This window comes from Ambystoma mexicanum, chromosome 12 (assembly GCF_040938575.1).
Source record: "Ambystoma mexicanum isolate Mex_15411 chromosome 12, UKY_AmexF1_1, whole genome shotgun sequence".
NCBI lineage: Eukaryota > Metazoa > Chordata > Amphibia > Caudata > Ambystomatidae > Ambystoma > Ambystoma mexicanum.
The window spans coordinates 1,077,967,718-1,077,994,655 of NC_090936.1; positions in this window are offsets into that span (position 1 = coordinate 1,077,967,718).

The window sequence follows — 26,938 nt, forward strand, 5'->3', positions numbered from 1 at the left end:
GGGGGCAATCATATTGAAACGGCCCCCAGGGGCCCTGACATAGTTTAGCCAGGCCCTGTGAGTGAGCGTTAAAGCTGGTCTTTGTTATTGCTATGTGCCTGACTGCCAGCAAAGAGGGAGGAGGCCTGTGTGTTGTGGCTGGTGTGATGAGATGGGAAGGTGTCGCACCAGGAAATGGCAGGGCCTGGCCGCCTTTTGTCTGTCATCTGAGAGCGAAATCCAGCTCTGATTTGGCGGCATTTGGCCATGTAAAGCTGAGCCCAAAAGTTGAGCCTTTAGCTTCAACATAGGTCGTTTTGCTGATATCACGTGGATAGACTTTTGTCCTCTGAATCTACGTTTTCTGCTGGACTGCAGTCACGTTAATGACTGCTTTCTCGCCTCGGACAGTTGTGTACTTGCTTACTTTTAAAGTTCAAAAGTAAGTAAATACACCTCTCTCCAAGGTGAGAAACGTGACAGGTTCTTGTATATTTGAGCCTGGGCATCACAGCAGAGTGATGCCTGCTGCCTCAAAGTAGGAGGGCCCTCGCAAGCCCTAGGCGCCACCAATAGTTTCATGCTGACACTGCATCCTGCCTTCCTCCTGTCACCCTGCATCCCACTTCCCTCCCTCCATGACCAAGCCTCATGCTTACTTGGTCGTTTTGGTCACCTGTCACTCCCCATCCCCCATTGCTTCTTCTCCACTTCCCTGCTCCTTTCCTGCTCTGCCCTGGGCTTCCTTGGAATGGAATTGGGGTTACACATGGAGCAAATAAAATAATGGGCCTCATCACGACCTTTGCGGTAACCCTTAAATCCGGCGGTCGCGCTATTACCGCCGGATTTAAGGGTCTGCCAGATCAGGACTTCGACGGATTTCGCCCTAGCTCTGAGCTGGGGGGAAATCCGCTGAAAATTCGCGCTATTACCGCTGGCGGAAAATCCGCCGGTGGTAAGAGCGCAAATTTTCCCCATTGAGCCCAATGGGGAATGGGGCATTCCCGAATGGGCTCAATGGGGAATGGGGAATTACATTACCGCTGAACTCGTGATCCGGCGCTATTAGCGCCGGGGAGTTCGGCGGTAGGGCTAATACCGCCAGGGGTAATACCGCCGGCGTTACAGCCAAAGTCGTGATCAGGCCGAATGTGTGGAACGGTTAGTGTGTTTGTTGTGGTCCATGTTCCTTGACATTTAGAAAGCAGTTGATACATGTAATTGGCTCATCTTGAGAGAACGTTTGAAAATGTTGGCTTACAACAGGGTTTGTAGATATTCATTGAATCACTGTACATGTGTGTGAAGGCACAAGTAACTACTAATTGGGCCTCATTCCGAGTATGGAGGTAGGCATGGCGCTATTTGTGCCATGACTGCCTCCCATAGCGGTACCGACTCCGGTTTGGTGAGATGGGGACTTACCGGTCGATTCCGACCTTAGAGGGACCGGTAAGTCCCCATTTAGCAAACCATTCCCCATTCCCATTTGAGCCCCGATAGAGAAATTCAGTTCCCCCCCAGCAAGCTTAAAGCAAACAGGTAGGAGTTTGAAACACAGGCCCAAAATGCTTTTTAAATGTGATGGCAATGGATGGGAAAATGTGCCAACTGATTTGAATTCCCTCTAGAGATTCAGGGTGAGTGGGAGATGCGTGTTGGTATTAGTTCAGGCTCACTTTAGCAATGCTCTATGAGTTATTACCAAGTTGCAACGGATTTTAACAAAAGAAAGAATGGAGCTGCTATTTTGACAAGTGGAGAAATTGAGCCAAAACCGCATATCGCGGTAAATTTCGCGAGTGTGTAAATCGTGATTGCGGAAAAAGTATAAGGCTTTTTGGAAAGCTTAGATTCTAAGCTTTCAGAGGAAAGTTAAATCTCGTTCCTAGCCCAAAGGGTTCCAGAGATACGGACAATTAAATAAAGGTAGTTTTTCAGATTTAAAGTACACTCAAAATGACAGGTGACAGCTTGCAGCTGCAGAATTGACAGGTGACAGTTGTGCAGCTTTAAAAATGACAGATGACACGATTTCTAGGAGGCAGTTCTACTTAGGTTAAAATAGTTTGGATTAGATTATTTTAACTAAGAGATTGGTTCTGCACAGTTCTGCTAGGTACTCACAATATAATTTGAACTAGGCCTCATCACGGATCTGGTCAACACGTCCGGCTGCGGTTCTGTCTGCTCGGTGGGTCAATCAGGCACCGGTTCTGCTCACAGCGATCTGGGTCAGCTCTGCTCTGCTGGTCTAGCCTCTCCGGATTCTGGATGTAACACTGCTTTCTGGGTACTGCTACAGGTTCTTGCAAAAATTCTCGGCAAAACTTCAAACAGCTCGCCTGGCTGTTGAATAGTTTGGTCAGTTTTGAGGCCTGCTGAAGAGGATTCAGCTGGTGGATTCAGGCCTCTCTGCTACAAATTCTGGAGATAATTTCTGCTACAGGTTCTGGAGATTGATGGATTTGAAGTCTGGATCTCTGGATGTGAAGTCGTCGGTCAGCATGCTCTGCAGCAAATGGAATTGAATGTCTCGACCTGTCCCAGCAGTCTCTTTTTATGTGTTTTGGAAAGTGGGTGTGTGCGTTGGTCATAACTAAACCTGCCCCTCTCACTTATCATTGGCCAATTCCTCCTCTCTCCCTTGATTGGGGGAAGGAAATGTGAGTCAGCGTGATGCTGTAGGTTTTATGGTCAGAGGAACCTCCCCTTGTCAGATTGCACACAAATCTATTTCTGACCCAAATACATATTTATATATGTACCATTTTTCTAATATTATAGGTCCAGTTAACATATTTTCTGTAGCACCAAACCATCCGATCCCTGTCTTTGTACGATGTCGTGTGCACTGATGACAGAATTCTCCCCTTTTCATCCAGATAACGACCTCTAAACCTTTTCAGATTTTACACAAATGTGCACCAGGGATATGGGTTACAGATGATAAAGTGTCAGATTTTTAACATGCATACATTTGGAGTGAGACCCTATTTTCTGCTAGCAACCCCCCAGAATACACCACAGGGTCCTAACGCCTCTCAAAATGTTCACAGAAAAATCACAAAAATAATGATATTACTTATATAATTCTGACAAGTCAGCACTATGAGTTATCTATCTTTTTAAAATTATGCCCTGGTCAAAAAGGGGTGTGGCTTCCCCCATCACAGGGTGGAATAACTGGTTTATCCACTTCCACCAAGCCAGCTTGTTCACAGAGGCACAGCTGCCCCCCAATTTCTCCCAAGAGGAAGCTATTTTACGATGCCCCCAATATAACATTTGCCTGAGTCCAGGACAGGTCTTTGTTCAACTCCCTGTAGTCCCCAGCTGATCCACCCCTAATCTAATCAGAGAGGTGACAACTCCTTTTGGCAAGGGGAAGAGTGGCTGAGCAGGTTTCAACTCCTGTCGGGGGTAGTTGTCAGGCAGAATCCAGTTTCATTAAGCCAGGTTTCAGCTAAATGTCACTTTTTGTTCCCAGTTTAAATCACTTACAATTTTTACATATACATTAAATAATTACTTCCTTCAAGTCATTTCAGAATATAGTTTTACATTGTATCCACCTCTTAGCAAGTCTTTCCTTGGTCTGGTTTTGTTTCCTTTGTTCAGTTTTACACAAAAGTCTGGTGGTTTTAAAACGCCGGCTTTCTGATAGTGGTGAGTACTGGTAATGCAAACATTTTTGGGATTAAGAAAATGAATTCCCCCAGTTCTGTGTTGCTTTTTTGGCAATCAGCATTGCCATTCCCAATGGTTTCAGGCTACTGTGTGTGTAGCCCAATGGTGGTTTTAGGCAGTGCCCTCCTGTGCTCACAACATAAGCAAAAATGGGTGGCAGCCTACTCTTCATGTTTTCCCTGTGCACTCTCTGGGGAGTTCTGGCCATCATGATGTTTTCCATGCCAGTACTGCACAGATTTATGGTAGGGCTTGTATGCATGGGTAAAAACATCCCACACCTCTCAAAATGTTCTTTTTAATGAATTTGTCCACTCTGTACTCACACAGAAGTATTTTTTTTAAATGTACAATGTGAATAGGCCTCATGATAGAAATACAATAAATACTACTTCTAGTAGGTACACCCTCTGCCTTATTAATGCTATTTATGTATTCTTTTATTGTATTTTTATCTACAAATTGTATACATAATACTGTGAAGCTTATTTAAAAAAGGAACCATTAGGAGGGTAGGGAGTCTAGAGGTTTGGGGGGAAACCAGTCGTGTTAGTCCATTATAGCAATCATAGTACATTCCTAAAATAAGATAAGTAATTAAAATTCATAGATACAAATTAAGTGATTACATATGGTCTAGCAGTAGTCACGACCTGAGTGTTGAAAGTAAGTTACGGGGCACTGGGATCTGGGTTGTAAGATGGGGTGGGGCGAGGGTTCAGCAAGGTGGCATTGGTAAGTCGGGAATGAGGCTGATTTTGAGAGCCATTCCTTCAGATTGCCTATAGATTTAGAATGTGCCAATGCTGTTGGATGTCCACTGTGTTAATGCACGAGCGCTCTTGTCAACGCAATGTTGTGGTTCATCTTGAGCAGGGGGGTGATTTTTCTGAACATGGGCAGCTGAAAGTGGGATTTGGGTTATGTTTACCCACCCATGGTGGTGGGTGACTTGATGTGGAAATTTAATGGTGCAGGGATGCCGGGAAAATAATTTGGTTTTGCCTGCATCCAGGAAAAGATTCCTATTAACCATCCACTGCTGAAATACACTGGAACAGTGAGTAATTAAGGGATGATGCGTTTGCGTAGGATCTAAATGGTATGAAATTTGGACATCGTCTGCATACATCTGGATGATAATGGTGAAAGTATTTAGCAGGTCTGAGAGTGATTTCAAGTATGCATTAAAAGCAAAGGTGAAAAGGTGAGAGGGCGTACCCTTGAGGAACTCCTCTCTCCATAAGAACATTAGTGGAGACAATGGTGCTGACCCCAACTTTTGCTCATCAACCATTAATGAAGGAGGACTGCCAATTGAGGCCTGTTCCTTTGATGCCCATGATGGCATATAGGACGTTTAGCAGCTTGTTGTAGTCAGCCCTATCATGAGCTACAGATAGGTCTAGTAGGATGAGCATGACAGGCATATTGTTGTCTGGTTCGAATGTGTTCTCTCATGAACAGGTGAGCGGTTACAGGACTTCCTCAACTTCAAAAGTGGTCTGACTGGCATGGAAGAGGTTATAATCATCACTGTATTTAGTGTTCTAGCAGAAGCCTTTACAATATTTTGGCCATGCCTGCAATATTAGAGATGGGTCTGTAGTTCAGAGAATCTGCAGGATCTAGTTTAGGTTTCTTAAGGAGCAGGGAGATAATTGCTTCTTTCTGTCATTGAGATCATGCGCGAGGTGAAAGACACGCTGCACAGGTTAGCGATTCATTGACCATTGAGGCTGGGCATGGGAACTGCTTTTCTCAAGATGCGTTGATGGACAGAGCAATTCCAATGTCTTTTGAGCAGATAGTTCTGGTGTAGCGGTAGCATGAGCAGAGAAATAGTATTTATTAAGCAATAAGCCCAGAGCCAGAGTTACAGGCCCAAGTGAAGCAAGGGTATTTACGCAGGCCCTGAGGCATTATCAGAAGCAGTAATGCCCCCCCCACCAGCGAGGGGTTTATTACTATTAGTATCCTAACCGTAAGACCAGGGTAATAAAAGTGTTTTCTTTTAAGTTGAGAGAAAGCTTTGGCATTTAACAACTGAAAAAAAGAAGAGGAAAAAATAATGCTGGCTGTGCTGGAATGACGATAAAGGACTATACGAAGTCCCTTCTCCCTTTCCATGGTGGCCAGTCGCGGAAAGGGAAGGAACATAGAGGGATGCAAAGCTTGGAACAACATCAGGAATTGAATTTTCAGGCTGGTAACGTCTGCATTTCGCCGAATCGCCGGTGTTGGGAGACGAAAAATAATGGTGCTGTGGTACTAATTCTATTTTGGGCCTCGCCATCATAGAAATGAATATATATATATATATATATATTCACAGAAAAAAAACCCTGTTAAAGGGACGTTGTGGATAAGTTGCACTGATAAAAACATTGTTAACGGGATGTTATGGTTACAAGTAAAACCGAACCCCCCCACAAATTCACCAGTTATGGTAAACTAAGCAACCATAACTTGCAGCACCACCATGCGCTGCTAAGACTGAAACCCAGGACATCAACAATGACATCACACATGTCATTGATGACATCACGGATGACATCACATATCTGGGCCACTTGTTTTTGTTTACTGACATATCTAAGCCACGTGTTTTTGTTCACTGACAATCAGAATATGAATATTGAAAAGTTGCTATAAATCTAGATGTTAACCTTGTCATATGTCCTTAAAGTACTTTCCTTTGGGTTTGGTCTCAGCTCAAGGTGCACACGCAAGTGGCAATAAGCACGCCTCAAACACACAATTCATTTGTACATGAAGATGAACTTTAATGTTATTGACATTTTCTGTTGATGCTGTTTCTTTCTTCCTTACTTTAGTTTCCCTGAATGTGCTTCTGATTTGTATGCATTGTGGGTCTTCATATGTATTGTTTGTACTAACACAAGTGTGTAGTAAGTCTTGATTTGTTAGCTATTTATTACATGTTTAACATTACTCAAAACTTTGATAAGGTAGCATTCATTGTTTTACCATCCAACATTACCAGATTAAACATATTGTACTTCTTTGGTGCATGATACAGCCATTGCCTATGTGTATGTATGATTAGGTTCCTGTATTAAGAACAACACTCCAATATAATGTTTTGTTTAGTTGAGTACATTCCTTAATGCATTAAGTAGTTCATGATAGGTCTCCCGAACACCCGTGATATCTTGTTACCAACATTATAAACACAAACCCATGTAGGGACTTTTTGTCAAAATTAATTGCATATGTGATGTCATCAGTGATGTCACCAATGCCATTTGTGATGTCATCCTTGATGTCCTGGGTGTTAGTCTTAGAAGTGCACAGCAGTGGCACGAGTTATGGTTGCTTAGCTTACCATAACTGGCACATTTCTGGGGGTTTTCGGTTTTACTTGTAACCATAACGTTCCTTTAACAACGTTTTTTCACTGAATTACATAGGTTTCTATGAGTGAAAATGTTTCATGATGTTACATTGCTGTATATAAGTTATTAATAATTCCTCTTTTAACATATGAAAGAACTATAAAACTCCTTTAACAATCACATTTTTTGCAACGCATACTGATGTGTGTCGTTATCAGCAGTGCATGCTGGGGATGCAAGTCATTGTTGAATTGCCTAAGGCATGAGGGTCTACCATGACCCCAGCCCCACCAAACCACACATGTTATCCATTACACCTACCCTGCATCCTAATTCTGTGTCTCCTATACCCTCATAATGTGACCAATGGCCAGAGCTCATCACGTGCAGCCATGGCCAGACGCCACAATCCATGGGGCATGGGTTTCGGTCATGCCGCATTCCCCAATAGGCAAATCAGAGAAGACACTTGCCCTTGCGGAGGGCCAGGCCCACTGCACATACACCAAAGTTATATTACTATTTCTTGTACTTACTTTTTGACACTTTGTAAAAATAAAACCCAAGACAGATTTGCAAAAGAATGCGTTCAGATCCTTGCGGATGCTCTTCGTGCAGGTTTGTTGTAATCCAGTCCAGCACTTCATGCTGTAGCAGAATATTTTTTCCCATACAAACCTAGGGCTTCAACCATGTTGCATGCCACAATAAGCAAATCAGAGTACACATTTCTCCTTGTTCAGGGCCAGGGTCATTTCCGAGGCACCAAAGCTGTATCAACATTTTTGTACTTTATACAAAATAACACACAGGGCAGATTTGCAAAACCATGCTTTGAGGTCCTTGCTGATGCTCCTCGCAAACATCGCTGCAATCCTTTCCAGCACTCCGGGCTGTAGGCACAAGCAAACATTTTTTCATTCAAACCTTATCCCGATTTTGAAAAACTTTACCACATAGCTTATCCCTGGTGGCCATGCCCACTTTAACCCGATTGCTGGTCCCCCGTGGTCATGGCCAGTAGCCAGATTGTCCGGGTCATGGTCTTTGGCCGTGGCCCGGGTAATCTGGCCACTGCCCATGGCCACTGGCTATACCTCATTCACCAAAGATATATCACTATTTTTGTACCTACATTATGACACTTTTCAAAAAATAAAACCCAGACACATTTGCAAAACCATGGTTTCGGGTCCTTGCCAATGCCCCTTGCACGTGTGTGTTGCAAATCCTTCAATGTTTTATTTTTTGAAAAGTGTCAAAATGTAAGTACAAAATAGTCATATAACTTAGCCCCCACTTGACAAAATCCATTCAGACTTTGCACAAATATTTAAGGTTGTGTCTATAATCTTTTGTGCAGATTTGTCAAACAGCAGCAAAGTTATAAGCCATCTAATAATGTTCAGACACTGCCTCTAATGTTGCTCCCCCTTGACAAAATCCCACCAAATTTTGCAAAAACGTTCAAATCTGGGTCTAAAATCTTTTGCCAACATTTCTGCAGATCCGTCAAACAGCACCACATGTATAAGCCTTTCATTTTACCACTTCTTTGAAATACAGCACCAAACCGTGCAGTGCCATTCATGGCCAGGTCGAAAATGATAGTGCACAATTACATGCAGTTTCATTGAACGGTGCCACAGTTATAAACCATCCAAAAACTGCTTTTCACTGACTCTGTAATGCAGAAATATGCCTAGATATCCAAGAAAATCTGAGATGTTCGCGGACATCTGCGATGTTTATGGCCATATCCCATCCCATGCTCATCACCCCTCACCTCCCCAGACATAGTTTCATTTGTTTGACAAGTGCAATGTTGTGTTTTTTAATATGTTTTTACAGGGATGCCCGCACACTACCGGCGCTGTTCGCAAACCCAACATGGCGTTCGTTTCAAATGTTATGACACACCTCTCATTTTTAACCAACCAATCAGTGGGCACGTACGATGTCCGTGAACATCACACTGCTCTCTGTTTGGTCCAAAAGCGTCCAAGGACCGTGAATCAGGAAGTGAGTCCGCGAACCGGACCCAGATATCACTATTTTCTTTACCTACTTTTTTCCAATTTTTAAAAAAAAATGACTTTGCGAATTTACACCAAATTTAAAAAAGCATGCTTTCAGGAGCAAGCTGTTGCTTATGGCAAAAATTTGGTGAAACCCATCCAGCGGTTTGGGCTATAGGCGCAAGCACATTTTTGTTTGCATTGTGTCTATGAGGATTTCCACACATTTTAGGACCCCTGAATAACTTTGTTCACCCCCTGGACGAAACTGCACCAAACTTCCAAAATCATTCTGGGGGGCCATATACTTTTTTTGCAAAGTTTGGTGAGGATTCGTCCTGGGGGGCGGGGCTCACAGTTATAAGCTGCCCAAAAAGTGTTCTTTCTATGAGTTCAGCAACTTAACCATAAATGCAGGGCTGCTACCACAGGCCCGGTAATATATACTTTTCTGCACGGATGGCTTGAGCTTCCATAATATATTTTGGCTATCTCTCATAGGAGAGGATGCCCTCACGGAACCAACTGCAAAGTTAAAGCATCATTTGGGACCCTAAAGTGACTGGGGAACATTTGACAGTCACCCAGACTGTGCACGTCAAGCTTGCTAGACACATGAAGACAATCAAGTACAGTTCTATGGTGCAACTGGAATCTATTGGAATTTGCTTCTAGCAATTGAGCAGCTGGTCAAAGGCCCACGCCAGCCTCTGTCGGAGGCAGATAGCTGGGAGTTATCAACAGGTGAGCAATTCATGTTTTAACCTGCTCCCAACTTGGGATAGGTCTGAGATGGCCACGGATGTGCGCGTGGCTCGCCGACCATGCGTTGAAATGTGGAGCCTGGCGTTCCATCATCTAGTGTGCTAATCACAGAGTTATCGATTGATCATTGGGAGCCTATTCTGTAGACGTTCGGTGTAAAGAAACAGCAGTGATGCCTATTGACCTGTGATGTTCCCCTTTCAAACAGTGATATACTGTAGCGTGCAGTATACAACAGTGCTCTACGCAGGGCATCATTCATATAAACACACGGGCACACACATCTTTGCCCATAAAATTGGAAAAACATGATGAGAGAAAATTGTAACTGCTTTGCTGTGGTGTCTGGAGCAGTCCCCCCCTCTCCCCTCCCCACCCGGGCTAATAAATTCATCACTGGAATGCTTGTTCCAGAGCAGAAGCTCATACTTCATTGCAGTCCAAGAGGCACACAGAATTCTCCCGGAGTTGACAGCAGAGTGGGCCTGACACAGAAAGCCATTATCACACGACACAATTAATCACACTGCAGTTGCCCCCCCCACTCCCCCATGATTGAGAACCTCTTCAAAATGCTTTGCCAGGGCTGTCAATGCGGAAGTGAGCGAGGCCCACGCCCTGCCTCCTCCTCGTCAAATCCGGGACAGGAGACTTCGAGAGACGGTGTGTGGGAGTTTCCCCCAGCCCCAGAGGGTTACTGGACATAAAATGCTTTACTGCCCATTAGGGCCCGGTGCAGCCGCCGTCTTGAGCGCTATACGGGGTTTTATGACACTGCCCAAATGAGGTCCAGGACGTGTATTGGTCTGGGAATAAATGCGGGAACTCTGCAGTATTTGCAGGTATAATAAAAATATATGACATGCATCAAATATGATAAAGACAGGCATACAGGGAGAGAGAGATTTATTTTTCAGCAGAGAGATGGTGTACTTGAGTAGCCGGGCACAGCAGGACATTAAGAACATCGGCCAGACCAACATCTGTTGGCTTTTGTGCAGGCATGGAATAGCATTATCCAGGCACTATCGGTACCACCAGGCACCCAGATGGCAACAGAAGAAACACTATGTTATTACCTGGGCATATTATGGTACTGTCTGGTAAAAGTCTATCTAATGCCTACATCAGCGCCACAAATGTTGGCTTTGCGACAGTTTGCTTTAAGAGGTATTCAGTGAAAGGAACAAATGAAAGGGCACACATATTTCTTATAAGTTCAGTGACTACAGGCACGCTTGGCTATGCCACTTTTGTTACACCAGCTTTACCGCTATAATTAACACACTACCCCGCAAAGAAAGGCTTAGAAATAACATTGACTTCCCCAAAAAAGCACAGAGGTAGCTCAATGAGATTCCAGGGGTGTGTTTTTGGTGGTGGCGGATAGTGGGTGGGAATAGCCACAGGAACTAGCAGTTAGTAAAAAGTCAAACAACACCCACATGTTGTGTGTCTCCCCTTCCATTCTCTCTCTCTCTCTCTCTCTCTCTCTCTCTCTCTCTCTCTCTCCTATCTTCCCTTCCAATGCAAGTAGTTTCATTTTACAGGTAGTGCTTATAGCTCCATCTAAGATTCAAAACTAGAACTTAGCCTTCCCACAAAATAGAGGGTCCGTCCTGCATTTGCAAATAAGACATTGCCACTGTGTTCGAAAAAGTAAGCAGTGCCTGGACGGCCATCTCTGGGGACATTTCTGTCAAATGCTGAATTAAATAGACTGGGCCAGTAACATTGGTCAAAACAAATGACCTGATTCAAACATAGGGGGGTATTTTTTCTGGGCATTTTAAAATGATTCTATTAGGACACCTCCATTTTGTTATATACTCTCTCGCTCCATCTGTCAAGCTGACCTGCCAGTACCCTGCCGTGAGGTCAAAGGTACTCATCTACTTGGCAGCGCCAAGCTTGTCAATGAGCTCATCTGCCCAAGGAATGGGGTGAGCATCTGTCTTCAGGACAGAATTGAGCCCCCTATAGTCCATACAGACTTCAGTATTCCCACCACTGGTTATTTTAGGGACCACTAACACTGGTCTGCCCAGGGGCTGTGGGATGGCTCTATCACTCTTAGGAACAGCATCTTGGAAACGTCCTCCTTGATGGTGTCCCTGACCTTATCGGACATCTGGTGAATCCTACTCTTCACTGGCTTACTGTCTCTAGTGTCCACATCATGGGTGTACTAATCTGTGCGACCTGGAGTCAGAGAAAACAGACCGGCAAACTGTGCCAGTAAACAGCGACCGTCTGTCAGTTGCTGATCTAACAAGTCGGTTGTAAGGTTGACACCTTCAACTGACCCCTCTGTGGCTTCAGTGTACAGGAGGACTGGGAGGGGATCGTCTCCTCAGACTCTCCATCAGTCACTAATGCCATGACCAAGTCAACCCGGCTATAATGGGATTTTAGCCGGGATTGACGTAAAAGAACCTGCACATCTGTTTAGGTCCTTTCACGTCAATGAGGTAATTCACCTCACTGGATTTTTCCAGCACACAGTAAGGCCCTGTCCACTTGTCCTGAAGGGCACTTGGTTTGACAAGCTTCATAATCCACACCCTCTGGCCTGTAGAATAGACTGTCGCTGTGGCCTTCTGGTCATGCCAGTGCCTCATCAGCTCTTGACTGGCCTTTAAGTTTCTTGTTGACTGTTCCATGCCATTATAGACCGAAGGCCAAATGCATCGTCCACCAAATCTTCTGTAGGGCATGAGGTGTTGCTCTCCCATCCCTCTTTCACTAGACTGAAGGTACCTCGTAAAGGGTGTCCAAACATAAGCTCAAAAGGCCTAAACACTACTCCGTCCTGTGGCACCTCCCTGTAGGTGGACAGAAGGCATGGCAGGAAAATATACAATGTTCTCCTCAGGTGCTCTTCCAAGCCACCTATCATGCCTTTCAGGGTCTTATTGAACCGCTCAACGAGCCCATTTGTTTGTGGATGGAAGGATGTAGAGAACCGGTAGGTGACTCCACACTCTTCCCACATAGCCTCCATGTATTCTGATATGAAGTTTGATCCCCTGTCAGAAACAACTTCCTTGAGGAATCCAACACGGGAGAATGTCCCAAATCAGCGCCCTCGCAACTACAGGGGCTTTATTTTTGCCCCTAAGAGGGGAAGCCTCAAGGTACCTTGTGATGTGGTCTACGACCACCAAGATGTATCTGTTCCCTGAGCTAGTTTGAGGGTCCAAAGGACCCACAATATCCATGCCTATTCTCTCAAAAGGCTGCCCAACCATTGGTAGTGAAATGAAGGGGGGCCTTGTGGCACCATCTGATTTCCCAGAAGCTTGACAAGGCGGGCAGGACCAGACACATTCCTTAACCTTTACTCCGAACTGCGGCCAGTAAAAGTGTGCAGACAACCAGTCCAATGTCTTAATTACTCCCATGTGACCAGCTAAAGGAATTTGGTGATCCAAATCCAAAATGAACTTTCTGTGGCATTTGGTATGATATGATATGATATGGCATTTATAATGCGGGCATGGCATGGTAAATCACAAACCTTCTGGTTCCATCACGCTCAGAGTCTTTTGGCTCACTGAACAGGAGTCCATCCTTCCAGTACACTTTGAACAGTCCAGGGGCCTCGTCCTTAGACTGCTCCTCGGCCTGCTTCCACAGACCAACCAGAGGGGGACACTCTTTCTGGGCTGGGAAAAAGTCAGTCTGATCTTCTCCCCCAGCTGATGCAAACTTATCCAGCTTGGGCAGGCCCTTCAGATCAGCACTCACCTGGTCCTCCACCTCAGGTTCCTTTGCTGCGCCAGCCAACTCTCAAGTCACTGAGTCCCCTGCTGCCAAAGTAGGATCCTCAGTGGCTACTGGCCCCTCTCCCACAGGACTAGGCGACTCAGCAGTCTGTGGAACTGGACTAGGGATACCGGCCACGCTGTACCTTCCAACAAGGCCTCTGGAAGCACTCCAGGCCCTAAGGTTCTGAGAGTGTTCCATCTGGCCCTCGATCGGTTAGCTGCTGGGGCTATCTCGGGACCAGGAAGATCATTACTCAACAGACATGGGCCAGGGATGGAGTCTTTCACTGCTACATGGTGCTGGGTCATTTCACCTCACCAGCTGAACTCTTCTATCGCCAAGGGGCCCTTACTCTTTCTGTCAAATCCACTATGCTACAATCAGGCCCATCAATATACTGGGCTGGCTGTACCCACTGTCTGGTGACAGCAGTGAGGCTATCCACGGTGTCTTGGACCGGAGGAGTTTTTTGTCCATTTATATACACATGTTTTAAATAGAGTTCAGTATTATTGGGAACTGGGATCTGTTCTGAAGACCCGGTACTGTTCCCACTCAGTGTAACCAATCCACATTCGGCCACACCTTGGCATAGTGGGAAGTCCTCCTCTAGGAGTCCCACACTAATGGTGGCCTCTTCCATGAGTCCAACATACACTATGGTTTGCTTCGGCAAGCCCTTGCAAGCAGGATCCCCTTTCCTGTGGCCCAGCTCTGTACACACAAAACAACCTTTGGGTGGTGGGAATGCAGGTGTCCTAGCATTAGGGGTTCCTGCGCTCTTCCTTTCGGTGTGTACAACTGAACTAAAATTTTGGGATTCCCTTTCATATTTTTAGGGACTTGACTTTGAAGAGGAGTGGATTGGACCTTTGTCCTTCCCATCCTTGTTTACTTTTTTGTCTGAAGATTTCTCTTCTGGCTTAGGTGTGCTCACCTGAGCTTTTTTCTGGACTCAAGTACTCACAAACTTCTCAGCTGCCTTTGCAAGCTCCCTAGGGTCTGCGATAGTCTTGGCCACAAGATGCTGGTGTAGGTCAACCTTACAATTCTTCAATACATTTTCACTCGCAATCAAATTCTACATCCCTTTAAAGGTGTCAACATTGTTACCAACCTACCCACCCACTCAGATATTTCAACGACAAGTGTGTGAATGCTTCAAATCTCTGCCTACTTTTCTTTCTGAGCTCTCTGAAGCTCTTGAGATACTGTTCTGGGGTTTTAAAGAACTTCCTTAGGAGGGCCGCCACTACTGCTGATTTCGCTAGAGCTGGGTCTGTTGGCCTCCTGCCTCTATTCAAGTGCCTGTTTGTATAGCTCTATGGTGACCTTATCCCGATGCTTCTATTCCTCTAGCACTAGTCTGCTCTCCTGGAGCAGGAGCTTTCTAGCCGCTACCTCGTTAACATCCGGAAGAAATACTGGGCCATTTAGAGACTGTGCTGAGGCCTGGAACCTGCAGGATGCTGCACTAGCCCCTGACACTCTAGAGTGGTGAGAAACTATGCTTGCACCGCAGCGGGTTGGTTAGCGAGAAATATTGCCCATGCTGCCTTCCTCGGCATCTTCTACTACCTCCTCCGGAATGTTTTTTCCTTTCAAGTACACAGGTCCCAGCCCGTCCCCTTGGGTCTTCTCTCGAACGACCCTAGCTTCTACCCAAGCATGGATGCCGGTCAGCAAATACATAGCAGTGTCTAAACGTTGCCTGCAACAGTACTTTTATCATTCGTGTGACTAAACTGTGTGCAAGGCTCCAACTGATCCAACTGCTGCCACCAATGTGACAAAGCAACTTCTGGGGCAGCAGTGACCCAGGGATGAATATTGGTTTCTAAACCATCAATCAGCCCCACGCCTCTAGTACACCAGAAGGAATCTGAACAGATTGGAATCACAAGCAAATTACAAACCTCTGTGTGCAATTTTTGTAAGTTGGACTGAAATGGCAGGTTTATCTCCACAGGGTCGTGGTTTGTTGGTTAGTTGTAACACAGCAAATATAATACAATTAATACCCAATGATAGCATGGACAGCCCAGTCAAGGTTGTATAAACATATCTACTTTTTATTATGTCAACAGACAGTTCTAGCACACTACAAAATACAACCCACCCTGTAAAGGAATGCAGAGGACAGACATTAATCAAGAAGGAAAAGGGGATGCACTATGTATAATAACAGGAATGTAGTCAGGAAGGTAATTAATCACAATAGTTCAAGGATACTTGGTTTCAACACAAGGGGAGCAATTGGTCATAGAATGTCACTAGAGCCCTTTGGAGAAGAACCACGGGGACAGAAACACAATGTACCTTGTGATTGTAGATGTTCTTGGTTCTTGACAGTGTCGAGTTGGTTTCAGGGTGCTTTGCAACTTCTGTGACAGAGTTCAAGATGAGAGATAGCTGTGGTTATCATGCGGCAGACAGTTCAGAGAGCGAGGCTGGATGGACGGCTGCATGCTGGCCTTCATGCTAGCTCAGGGTCAGGAATCGATGACTCAGTGCTGGTTGGCGGGTCAGAACACTGGTCGAGGCGTCTCGGAGGGCGTGAGTGACTGAGGCATGACAACATTCAGTGGTGCAGTCGGTTGCAGCTCGAGGGGCTCAACTGCCTGTGAAAATGTCCCTTAAAGTGGATGCAGATTGATGCTTGCCGGTACACTCCTAGGTTTTTTCGCTGGGCTCTTTTTGTTCTTTAAGGTGGACGAACCCAAAGCTGAAGAGAGTGTTGCAGGCAACGGCCTAGTCCTTGCTTTGGTTCAGAGACTCTCTGGCACTTCCCCCCTAGGAACCTTGCTGCAGAGTTTAGCAGGGCACACTGTGTGTTGCCTGGGTACAGGTTCTGGAGCTGCAGGAGGGTCCTCTGGATTCAGTATCTCCCTCTGTTCCCTGGGAGATGCTTAGGGAAAGGATCCTGCTTCCCTCTTGGAAATCCTGGCCTTCCGTCACTGGTGGAAGCTGTAAGGCACACTGCACCTTCAGCCAGGGTTCAAATGAGTTATTCTTGTTACTCCTGTGAAAGCTTCAGATGATCTGCCAAAAGAGGGGCTCAACCCTCTTTTAAAGCCAAATACGTCACAGTGATTGGTGTAGGCTAAGCCTACCTTAATGAACCAATCCTGGGTCCCCATCAACAATCTTTTGTTATGCATGAGGTCATAACAGAGTGAATTGAAACAGGAAAGATAAAGGGGTGAAAACATATAAAAGTAAGTCCCACCCAAATTCCTGTCTGTTGTGGATCAAAGGGTCTCTCTGGTTAATTGAGCTCCCTGTGGTTCCCGATTAAAGGCAGGTCTTCCTTGATGTTGTGGCAAGAACATACTTTATGTCTCCATCAAATCACATACTCCTAGCCTCTGGATGGTGTCCACCCTGCGCGGTGTGCCTACTGTAAACACATGTACAAGACATGACAGCTCACTGTCATTGATACGGGAGCTGGCTACAGGTTGACACAGATGCATATCAAAGGTGTTGGGGTTTCCTGTCTTTGTTGGCCCTGCGACCATGCCTCTTGTGGGCCTGCTTAAATTAACTCTCATCAGTATTCATCACTGCCACCAGCAGGGCCAAAAAAAGGATGGGGCGGATCCATGGAGCCTTCTTTATTTAATTAGACTGGCCATGGCAGGAGGAAGGTTTCTTCCTCCCCTTTCGAGATGCCTTGATGTGCTCCTGGGTGTCACATTCCGACTAAATGTGACAGGGAGGACTGCACCTGTAGGCTGTGTCCACCCAGAGTACACAGGTCTATGTGTATGTTGTGCGGTGAGCATAGGAAAATTTGTGCAGATTAGCCCCACACATTTTCCAGACGTTGATCTACCATCATTGTATTTCATATAAAATTTCAAAAAAGCCCAGGTAGGCACAGACCCACTGTGTGAGTGGTTGAATTCCTCACTCTATCACACTTTTTAGTTTTGTTAAAACACGCAAGCATTTTCTCGTTTCAAAATTGGGTAAAGCATGGTAGTTAACAGAAGTAAATGAATAAAAAAATGCCTGAAACAATGAGCACTTGGAGTGCGATTGTGGAGGAATGAGGATGCCGAGCTCGGATAAAGTTTATGGAATAGTAGTCATGAGAAAGCATAGAGGAACTAAAGAGATAAAAGCAGCTCCCAAGTGTGAAATTCCTTTCCATCCTATGTTATTGGTAAATCATTGTATAAGGGTTGATATGAGAAAGTACCCAATAGCTTGATCTAACTCAGGTCCCATGAGAAATCCCTACCAGCTATCATGGTGCTCTACAGGAATATAAGATATTCATAGGCGGTTGTCCATTGTGAGATATCACTTTCAGCTGAGATAGTTCCGTAAAAGTAACATTTCAGAGTTCAAAGTGTGGAAATTAGTTTGTTGAAACACCCAGTCAAGCATAGAAGACAATGGGCCTCATCACGAGTTGAGCGGTGATGCTGATGGTATTATTGCCGGTGGTATTAGCCCTACCGGCAAACCCCCCGGCGCTATTAGCGCCGGATCACGGGTTTGGCAGTAATGGAATTCCCCATTCCCCACTGAGCCCATTCGGGAATGCCCCATTCCCCATTGGGCTCAATAGGGAATTTTCACGCTCTTAAAGCCGGCGGATTTCCCGCCGGCGGTAATAGCGTGAATTTTCGGCGGATTTCCCCCAGCTCAGAGCTGGGGAGAAATCCGGCGACGCCCTGATTTGGCGGACCCTTAAATCCGGTGGTAAAAGCGCGACCACCGGATTTAAGGGTTACCGCCAAACTCGTGATGAGGCCCAATATGTTGATTTGAAGGTATTTCCCTGAGGAACATCTGATAAGTCACATTGCAGAGGACAGAAACATGATATGATATGATATGGCATTTGTAACGCGCCTATACACAAGTGTTTCAAGGCGCGACGAGGCAGGGAGGGGGGAACAAGGGGAAGACAGAAAACGATCCTACCAGGCCAGGTGTCATTCAGACCGTGCAAGTGCAGGGGTAGGGGGAAGGGAAAAAGTGCAAGGGGAAGGGGGAGTGCAGTACAAATAAGTAGAATAGAAATAAAATAATAAATAAATAGGGCCAGCTGGTGTCAAGTGCAAGGTAAGTGCAGACAAGTGCTGGGGGGGGGCTGTAGTGATACAGAGACAGTCCCGCAGTGCAGGGGTTGCCAGGGAGGCAGTGCAAGTGAAGAGTGACTGGGCCCAGGAACGAGGTCGGTGAGAGTGGCCCAGTTGCAGAATCAGTTAAGTTTTGGTGAAGAATTTAGCAGGGGAGAGGGAGAGAGAAAGCAGAAGTGAAGAGGAAGGTTTTGAGGTGCTTCCGGAACCGGAGATGGTTCTCCTCAAGTTTCAGGGAGGCAGGAAGGCTGTTCCAGAGGGAGGCCCCTGCCGCAGAGAGAGATCTACCCCCAGCTCGTTGCTTCGAGAAGCGGCTGACCCTGAGGGAGTTGGAGACGGATGAGCGTAGGGCTCGGGAAGGAAGATATTTAGGAAGAGAGAGTTGAAGGTATTTAGGCCCCAGGCCCCAGAAGGCCTTGTGGACAATGCAGAGGGTTTTGAACTTAATCCTCGCAGCCACTGGGAGCCAGTGTAGAGATTTCAGTCCTGGAGAGATACGGTCCCTGGGCTTGAGGCCAAGGACAAGTCTCGCAGTTCTGTTCTGGATGAGTTGCAGAGGGCGGAGAGTGGAGGCAGGCAGATTAAGATAGAGGCTGTTACAGTAGTCCAGCTTCGAGAGAACCAGGGCTCGGGAGACAGTGAGCTTCTGGGGGAAGGAGAGGAAGGGAAGAATACCTCTGAGGAGGTGCAGCTGGTAATGTGACTTCTTACAGACGTCAGATATATGAGGAGAGAAGGAGAGTGTGGAGTCGAAGATGACCCCGAGGTTTTTTGCCTTGCAGGTAGGAGCAGGAAGAGGGCCAAGAGAGGCCGGCCAGAGAGCTGCAGGGAAGGAGGGAGTGGGTGTGCCGATGAGTAGGATCTCAGTCTTACTAGCATTAAGGCAGAGGTCATTGGCAGCAGACCATTCCTGGATAGCAGACAGACAGTCAGAGATGAGGGAGGGAGAGGAGGAGGCCGAGGGTAGCCTGAAAATGAGCTGGGTATCGTCCGCATAGCACTGAAAGTTGGGGCAGAGGGCGGCGATGCGGTGGGCAAGGAGTGCCAGATACTGGTTGAACAGCCAGGGAGAGAGATTAGATCCCTGGGGAACGCCACAGGTGGAGAAAAAGATGTCAGAGAGGAAGGACCCAAGTTGGACCTGGGAGGGTCGATTGGAAAGGAAAGAGGTCAGCCACGCCAGAGCCTGACCAGTGATACCCAGGTTATCACGGAGACGGTTGAGCAGGATGGCATGGTTGACAGTGTCAAAGGCAGAAGAGAGATCGAGCAGAATGAGAACACACGGAGTGTTGGAGTTGAGGTTCGAGAGCAGGTCCACACGGATGTTCAGGAGAGCAGTTTCAATGCTTCTGGCCGCTCTGAAGCCAGATTGATGGTCATGGAGACTATCAACAGCTTCAGCATGGAGGTTAAGCTGGGAGATGGCCAGTTTCTCCAGGAGCTTGCCCAGGAAGGGAGTGATGAGATTGGGTGATGGTTAGCCGGACAGGAGGGGTCGGCAGAGGGTTTCTTAAGGAGAGGGTGCACAAGGGAGTGCTTGAGGGGGGATGGGAAGACTCCAGAGGCGAAGGAGTGGTTGCAAAAGTCAGCCAGGGCAGGAACCAGGGAGTCGATGGGGTCCTTGATAGTTTTGGAGGAACAGGGGTGAATCTGTTTAGAGGAGACTTACATAGATCGGACTTGTCTGGAAACCTCGTCAGCAGAAAAAAGGGGAAAGGCAGAGAAGGAGGGAGGAGGGGTGGCTGCAGAAGGGCCAGAGGAAGAGCAGGGAAGAGAGGGGGGGAGGTGATAGGAGGAGAGTGAGGACAGGATGTCCTGAGTTTTAGAGATGAAGTGGGAGGCCAGTGCAGTGCAGAGGGCCTGGGAGGGGACAGGAGAGGTAGAGACTGCAGCAGGGTTGGCAAGCTCCTTGCAGATTTTAAAGAGTTCAGCCGAGTTGTTAGATGCCGCAGAGATGCGGGCTTGGATAAGGGCTCTCTTCTTGGTGAGAACAGAGAGACGGTATTACCTTTGGAGCAGGCGGCAGGCCAGTTTGTCAGAGGATGAACATGAAGCACGCCATTTCCTCTCTGCCACCCTGCACTTGCGTTTTAGGGTGACGAGATCCGAATCATACCAGGAGTTACATTTGGCTTTGGGCTTCAGGCGGATTTTCATGACAGGGGCAAGGATATCAAAAGTATCAGATATAGCAGAGTGGAGCAAGAAGAGGGCTGTGTGAGGGTGGGAGTCAGCCGATGGGGGAGGGGGGGCGAGAAGGTGGCAGCGAAAGCCGCAACTGACACGCGCTTCATGGGTCGGATGACCGAGAAGGTGGGTGGCAATGATGAGGGTGGCTTTGCCTGTGGGGTAGGGAGGGTGAGGTGGGAGGGTAGGAGAAAGTGATCACTCCAGGAGAGAGAAGTGGAGAGAGGGACAGAGAGGGGAAGGTCAGAAGAGATCAGAGCATCAAGAGTGTGCCCTGCAGAATGAGTAGGCCCAGACGGGAGAATAGAGAGTGAGAGAGAGTAGCAGAGGTCACGAAAGAGTCCAGTGGGGGGACAGGAGGCATCTAGGTGGATGTTGAAGTCACCAAGAAAGAGGAGTTGAGTGGTAGAGGACAGGAGTCAGGAGGAGAGGTCAGCCCACTCAGAGAGGAAGGAGGAAATTTTACCAGGTGGCCGATAGATAGTAGCCACGGTAAGGGAATGGCTAGGAGAGAGAGAGAGTCGGCAGACAAGACATTCAAAAGAGGAGTAGGTCTGCGTAGGAGTGACAGTGGCAGGAATCCACTCAGGGAAGATAAGGGCAACACCCCCCCCTGCACGGTTGGGCCTGGGCACAGAGAGGATCTTGTAACATTCAGGTAGGAGTGTGTCAAAGCTCGTGACAGAGCTGGCTGTGAACCATGTCTCAGTGAGACCGAGGACGTCAAGGTCCAGTTCCTCAAGAAGGTGACAGATATCGGAGGAATGCTTCATGGCAGAGCGAGAGTTAAGAGTGGCAAAGTGGAGAAGGTTGCCATCCTTGAAGGACTTCCGGGGAGGGGTACAGATCAGAGGTACGCCCTGCGGAGGTGTAGAAGAAGGAGGTGAAGAGGGAGTGCGAGAGGGGGCAGGGAGGGAGGGTAGAGGCAAGGTAGCCGAAGACAGGGGGGAGCAGCAGGGGAGGAAAGGAAGTTGATGAGGCGAGGGAAGCGTCTATCAAAGAGGTGAAGGTTGGCCTGAGGGCCTTGGACCAAGACGGTCCCATTAGCGTAGACATTAATGATGGCCTTAGAGGAGCGGAAGGGGGCCAAGAGGACATCCCAACGGGTGCCACCAATTATGGGAGAAGAGGAAAAAGGAGAGAGCACAGAGACCATATGAAGGGTCTATAGGTCAGGTGAAGGCACGAGAAAGAGGATGTCAGTGAGAGTTTCCTTAGAGCAGGCACTAGTGTAGGTGTCAGCGATAGGGAGGCCTGGGTTGGAGACCAGGATGTCCTTTTTAAACTTTTTCCTACCAGATTTAGTGAGGAGAGCAGGATAGTCAATAGAGAAGCAGTTAGAGAAGATAGGTGAGATAGAGAGCACCATGGAGTAGGAGGGAGTGTGGGGGCGGGAAGACAGACGATACGAGAAGCACGCAGGCAGGACGTGAGCAGCAAGCCCAAGTTTACCACATTTCAGAACAGTGAATGAGTATTAGGTACAGAGGCCACCTAAGTTAGAGAATCCTGCGAGGGGAGAAAAAACCCAAGTTTACCACATTTCAGAACAGTAAATGAGTATTAGGTACAGGGGCCACCTAAGTTAGAGAATCCTGCGAGGGGAGAAAAAACCCAAGTTTACCACATTTCAGAACAGTAAATGAGTATTAGGTACAGAGGCCACCTAAGTTAGAGAATCCTGCGAGGGGAGAAAAAACCCAAGTTTACCTCAACTGTGGAACACAGTGAGGTGAAGACACCATGCGAAGGAAGTGACCAGGTGTAGGTGGGGTGGGCCGCACAAGGTGGAAATGGCAAAGTACAGGCGCCTTGCGTCCCCTGCGGACACCTGCAGACACACAGGGAGCCGCAACTGAAGGAGTCGCCCTTGGCCTTGGGGCCCTTAGCCGCAGGGGGCTGCCGGGAAGAGGGCTGCCCCAAAGGGTGTAGTTATAGGAAGAGGGAGGAGAGGAAGGGGAGGGGGGGTGTGGGCGGGCAGGGAGGCGGGAGGGAGAGGAGAACCAGGAAGTGGGAGGGGAGGGGGAGAGCAGGCACAACAACGCGCTACGAGCGCAGATGAAACTTTTCTTTTTTTTTTTAGACAAAAACACAATCTACTCACGGATGCCCGCTAGGGATGCCGAGGCAGGGCTTCCAGGCCTGCAGTTCCCTCGGGGCCACCGGCGACTGCTCTCCCACGCTCAGCTACACAAAGAAGCGAGCAGGGGGAGCGGGCGTCGAGTAGCCCAGAAGGGAAGCAGGCAGAAGCCAATCAGACGGTGGGGTCGGCGAGCAGGGAGGCGGGAGGGAGAGGAGAACCAGGAAGTGGGAGGGGAGGGGGAGAGCAGGCACAACAACGCGCTACGAGCGCAGATGAAACTTTTCGTTTTTTTTTTAAACAAAAACACAATCTACTCACGGATGCCCGCTAGAGATGCCGAGGCAGGGCTTCCAGGCCTGCAGTTCCCTCGGGGCCACCGGCGACCGCTCTCCCACGCTCAGCTACACAAAGAAGCGAGCAGGGGGAGCGGGCGTCCAGTAGCCCAGAAGGGAGGCAGGCAGAAGCCAATCAGACGGGGGGGTGGGCGGGCAGGGAGGCGGGAGGGAGAGGAGAACCAGGAAGTGGGAGGGGAGGGGGAGAGCAGGCACAACAACGCGCTACGAGCGCAGATGAAACTTTTCGTTTTTTTTTTAAACAAAAACACTATCTACTCACGGATGCCCGCTAGGGATGCCGAGGCAGGGCTTCCAGGCCTGCAGTTCCCTCGGGGCCACCGGCGACCGCTCTCCTACGCTCAGCTACACAAAGAAGCGAGCAGGGGGAGCAGGCGTCGAGTAGCCCAGAAGGGAGGCAGGCAGAAGCCAATCAGACGGGGAAGGTGGGCAGGCAGGGAGGCGGGAGGGAGAGGAGAACCAGGAAGTGGGAGGGGAGGGGGAGAGCAGGCACAACAACGCGCTACGAGCGCAGATGAAACTTTTCTTTTTTTTTTTAAACAAAAACACAATCTACTCACGGATGCCCGCTAGGGATGCCGAGGCAGGGCTTCCAGGCCTGCAGTTCCCTCGGGGCCACCGGCGACCGCTCTCCCACGCTCAGCTACACAAAGAAGCGAGCAGGGGGAGCGGGCGTCGAGTAGCCCAGAAGGGAGGCAGGCAGAAGCCAATCAGACAGGGGGGTGGGCGGGCAGGGAGGCGGGAGGGAGAGGACAACCAGGAAGTGGGAGGGGAGGAGAAGAGCAGGCACAACAACGCGCTACGAGCGCAGATGAAACTTTTCATTTTTTTTTTAAACAAAAACACAATCTACTCACGGATGCCCGCTAGGGATGCCGAGGCAGGGCTTCCAGGCCTGCAGTTCCCTCGGGGCCACCGGCGACCGCTCTCCCACGCTCAGCTACACAAACATGTTGGGTGTATACGTGTAATGTAGTAATGAAGATACTCTAAGAAACAATATAACTGATATACTAAAGCCAAAAAAGACAGATTATGGGAATTTGAATAAAAACAAATGGCTTAGTCATAGTGGTTATGGCGAGTGATCGCATTGATGAAATTGAGTTTTTGATAGACATGCAGCTGTAAATACACATCTGAATGTTTGGAGGATTTTAGGGTAAAGAGCATTGCCATATAGCGAGCATAAAGTTTTATTTTTCAAAATGTATTGTATACATTTCTAGTAGTAAAATAAATAAAAAATAAGAACCAATGGTCATGCAGGCTGATGTATCTTCTTGCTGTGGGTATGCCTTCATTCTAAGAGGATAGATTGAGTATTTAGTCATCCTAAAATGATAGTTTATTTATAACGCGCTTAATAGGTTTCTAAGGGCAGACACGGGGATCGAACCTGTGGTGCTACGTGTCGTACTGTTTCCAAAGCGAGCACGTTGCCCCTGAGCTATCGGGCACACATCACCCGACAGACATCTCGGGCCCCTCTCACGAATTTAAAGTGAGGAACGATGGGCTTCACAATTTCATGTGCGGCTGATTTACAAATATGTTATGATGAGTTACTATGACGTACTTGTGATTTAAAAATATAGATCTCTATATAACTCATAGTAACTTCCTCAAGAATTGAACAGCCCTTCCCTGAAGGGTAAGCTATGCTTACTCCTTTTAATTACTTGATGAATCAGCCCCATTGCATTTATCTATTTTGTCAGTTTTTTGTAAAGCGCTACATGCATTGGGTTGCTTTATGGAGCTACTGAGCGAGGGAAAGCGGAATGACTTGGGCCTGTACACAGGAGTGTCGGAATAGTGCCCTTAACAGGGAGACACATGAAGCAAGGAAAACGAGGAAGAGTAACACACAATTAGAACCTGAGGTGTCGTCTGGTCTCTATCTTAAAGTGGGGGACAACACAATGGGGCTCATTACAATACAGGCCGTAGCCGTGCCGGTATAAAAGGCATGACTGCTGCCAGTATCATTGTTTTCAGGCGCCCACGGTGGGCGATTACCGGGTCATTACGGCCCTGCCGGACCCGGTAATTGCCCATTCGAGGCGCCAGAAAAAAATGCTCCCCATTCCCATTGAGCCACGTAGGGCTCAATGGGTATCGGGAGGTCGGATGCACCAGCACCATTCAGAATGGTACCGGTCCATCCGACATGCTCTGCTCGCGGGTGCCAGGTACGCCCGCCAGGTCAGACCGGGAAGGCACCTGCGAGGAGAACTCGTAGTTTGCCGGTCCGGTAACAACGGTACGGGTAAGCTTACCGGTACCGTTGTTAACGCACCAGCAAACGTATTATGAGGCCCAGTGTATTTATCCCGGTGCAGGTCTTGTCAAGGTTCAATACGAGAGTTTAATTTAGTGGAAGCCCAAGCCAAAAGGGGGGGGGTGCAATAATGAAAGGCTTGGAATCAGTCACAGTCATCCCTTATGCAGTATTGCATATTTTAGGCAATAAAGAAACACTATGGGGCGAACGACCCCTCTTTAAGGAAACCTGCCCAAGCTTTTCGATGAAGATTTAACTTTGGAAGCCACTGGCGCCATATCCAAGCGGGGTACAAAGGCACAGCCTGATTCATAAATTGGTGGCAGCAGAGCTGCTGGCAGATACCATCTATCATGTGTAGCTGATCATCTGCTGTGCAACAATTAGCCTGCGCGCTCCCCCGGCGTGATCTGGCATTGCTCATAGGCTAATGAGGCCGGCTGTTCAATGCGTAAAGGGTGGGGAGAGGACATAGGGCCTTCACCGGGGGAGGGGGCAGGCGGCAGCACACTCTCATAACTGCAAGGCCTGCTATTAGTCATGGACTCATGCTTGGTGGTATAGCCGACCGCTGCCTGCTGGCCACCTGCTGGCTGCCTGCTGGCCCCCTGCCTTGCTTCCACACTGCTATCATTACTCTACTAATTCCCCTTGTGGAGAGAGCAGGTTCCAACTCATGCGGCTCATTTACCGGTGTCCTGCCTGGACTCTGGAAATAATCCATGCCTCAGGCTCCAAAAAAGTCCACAGCGATCTGAGAGCCGAACCCTGCCAGGCCTTCCTACATGCCATGCGGGGGCACCGGCTCTCACCTCGCATCTGATATCCCTGCCCATCCTCTTTGTCATGCTAACCCCACGGGTCCGATTCATGGAATAGCTGCCCGGTTCAAAGTAAATTTGCACTCCCGAATAGTGACTTTGCGCTGCCGCTGGTTCAGGGACACCGTGCAAAGTGTATTTTTGCTGTGCAAAGTATGTGGAAAGTCATTTTAAACTGCAAAAATGACTATGCGCTGACTTTGCGTGGACTTTGCACTGCATAAATACACTTTGCACGGTTCCATGAATAAGGGTTTGGGTCGGCTGTGCAAAGCCACTTTTCAGCAGTGCAACTTCACTTTGAACCAGGCAAATATTCCATGAATCAGGCACTAAATATTCACCTAAATATTTCCCGCCCTTTATCTACTGCTTCTGCATATTGCCACTCGTTTGTTTTCATGGCTTAAATATAGCATACACCATGTATCTGTACTGTTATATACCTCTTTAAAGCGCTCTGTTATGTATCTGTATTGTATAACTCTGTAAAGCACTTCTTGTAACCACCTCACATCTC